The sequence below is a fragment of the Helianthus annuus genome, chromosome 2, assembly GCF_002127325.2.
Source record: "Helianthus annuus cultivar XRQ/B chromosome 2, HanXRQr2.0-SUNRISE, whole genome shotgun sequence".
In the NCBI taxonomy this organism is placed as follows: Eukaryota; Viridiplantae; Streptophyta; class Magnoliopsida; order Asterales; family Asteraceae; genus Helianthus; species Helianthus annuus.
In genome coordinates, this window is record NC_035434.2 from 45,271,825 (window position 1) to 45,274,252 (window position 2,428).

The 2,428-nt window shown below is 36.0% G+C and overlaps 1 long non-coding RNA gene across 1 annotated transcript; it reads left to right on the forward strand.

The window, feature by feature from the left end:
- The first annotated feature begins 509 nt into the window (after nt 1-509).
- On the forward strand, nt 510-1,999 carry LOC110914293. Its single transcript, XR_002578455.2, has 3 exons — nt 510-924; nt 1,123-1,186; nt 1,288-1,999. It is a non-coding gene; the product is annotated as an uncharacterized LOC110914293 (long non-coding RNA).
- The last annotated feature ends 429 nt before the right edge of the window (nt 2,000-2,428 follow it).

Consider the following 2,428-nt stretch of genomic DNA (forward strand, 5'->3'; position numbering starts at 1 on the left):
CCATTTACTTATTCTGAAAGTAGAGGTTACAATTTTAGCCCATTTAGTTATTGAATGGGTCGATTCGGACTATAATGTCTCCTAAATCGTATCAGATGATTTCCCAGATTGGACTTTGATGCACACAAGGTGTTTGTCACTCCCGCTGCATCGCGGGGCCGGGGTAAATGGCTAGTATATATGTATATATATTCTTGTTGTTAACTTGCACTATATTATATAGCTTCTGCTTCTGAACTACTATAGCAGCTCATTGTTAATTGTTTATACTAGTGATTACAGATTTTTGAGAATGGAAAATACACAAGATTTGGAGGAAAATCAGACTAATGAGGTTATAGTAGAAAAAGAAACGCGTGAGGAGATGCTTTCAAGGCACAGGTAAACTTATTGAGTTTTTTAGATAATCAATGTTTTAAATATACTGTTATACATCTCTTCCCAGAGGTACCGTGTTCGAGTCTTGGGAGTGACATATGTCGCCCAGGGTAAGAACTCGGCATGGGAATTCACCGCGGAGCTAGCTTGGTCGGGTAGCGGCTCCCGGAGTGGGATCACTCCGGCGGTTGGGAGGACCGTGCACTATCCTTTTTTTTAAATATACTGTTATACTATATTACTACTATGATAATCTTGTCTTTTAAATAAGAGTAAAGTACATGGATGGTCCTTGTGGTTTATATGCGTATACGCTTACGGGTCTAACTTCTAAGAACTGTGAATCATATGCTAATGATGGCATCATTGCTGAACAGGTGATCATATCTTTGAAGTTTCCTTAAGTTTTTCCACTTTAAGTTTGTGTATCTTGATAAAAATTAGTTATAGTTACTTTATGGTCATCAAATGGAAGCCTCTATAAGTTGTGAAGTTCAAATGGCATCCTGGTGCCATGAATGGCTACAAGTGATTCATTATTTATGCGTAAGTTTTATTTTTTGTACTACCTCGACTCACATTATAGATTTAATGGTTTGCTGACCTGCTCAGTCTAGAAGATAATTTCGTACATGTTTTAATTAGTCATAAAATTTTAAACGGTTGAAGCTTTGTTTTTTTTTTTGTTTTGTTTATTATAAAGGGCCTTAACGTTGTTTATTTTGCTATTCTTTGTTGATTCAGATGGAGATATATTGTATGGGCATGCACATGATCTCCACAACGGATAATGCTCTCAGTTCAAGTGGTAATTTGTTCCTTCTTGAGCATATAGTTAACTGAAAGAATGAATTTGTGATCCAAATGGGGTTATTGATATATATTGGATTTCTGTACCAAATCGTGCAGGGCATTATCCTACAATTATTTACCTATAATGTTGATCGCAAAAGTCTATTCTACCTGGATGTTAATTTTAGAAGGCTAAGGTACCAAGGTCTTGCTATATAAACCCAAAATCACGCTCATTGCCTTTCTTATCCATTGGGCTAGTGCTATTGGCAAAACCACATCAAATTTTTACCTATATATTGTCATTGGTCTAATGTAAAACTTTGCATCCATCTTACAGGGTATTGACCTCATTTTTTCATGCAATCGCTTCTCTGTAAATAATATGGTAACTTTTGTATGGATAATATTGAAAATAGGCGATTTGACCTTAGAAGTCAAATTGACTTTTTTCTTTATTCTAGAATTGTATAAGCAGCTAATAGTTTCATAAATTGTGATTATGCTGGCCATTAATATTTCACTTTGCATTGGTTTTATTAAATCGAAAGGTTGAACGTGATTATCCAAGATATAGTGAAAGAAAAAGGACAAAAGGAAAAAGAAAGGTTGAATGATATTATTGCGGGATTGGTGGTGGAAAAAGAGAAATATAAGGCGGAGAAAGAGGCTATCAATGAAAGAATGGCAAACATTGAAGCAATGCTAAAGGCTAGGTTTCAAAACGTATAATCATCGACTTAGGTTTCAAACGTTTAAACACTTTGTTTTGAATATGTATTTTGTTATGGTAACTTTGGTATTTGATGTTTCAAGTGAAATGCTTTATATAAATGTGAAAGTTTGATAATATGTAAATGTTAAAATTGACATTATATACAGGTTAAAATAGAAAATGGCTGAAATTAATTAATAAAAAATAAATAAAAATTGTGACCGCTATTGCGGTCGCAATTTTTCAAAAGGCAAGTGGTCGCAAAACGGTCGCAGTTTGTAAAAGGCATGCGGTCGGTATACGGTCGCATCAAGACCGTCGCAACCGAAGTCCCACAAAACCAGGAACAGTCGCAATATTTGTGACCATTATTAAGGTCGCAAAACCCAGGTCGCAAACGATAGTAGCAGTCGCAACTTAGTCGGAATAGAGCAATTGCGACGGGTGTTTTTCCAATCGCAGCTCCGGTCGGAAAACGGTCGCAACAGGGCAATTGCGACTGGTTTGCGACCAAAATTGCGGTCGGAAAAACCTAGTTTTCTA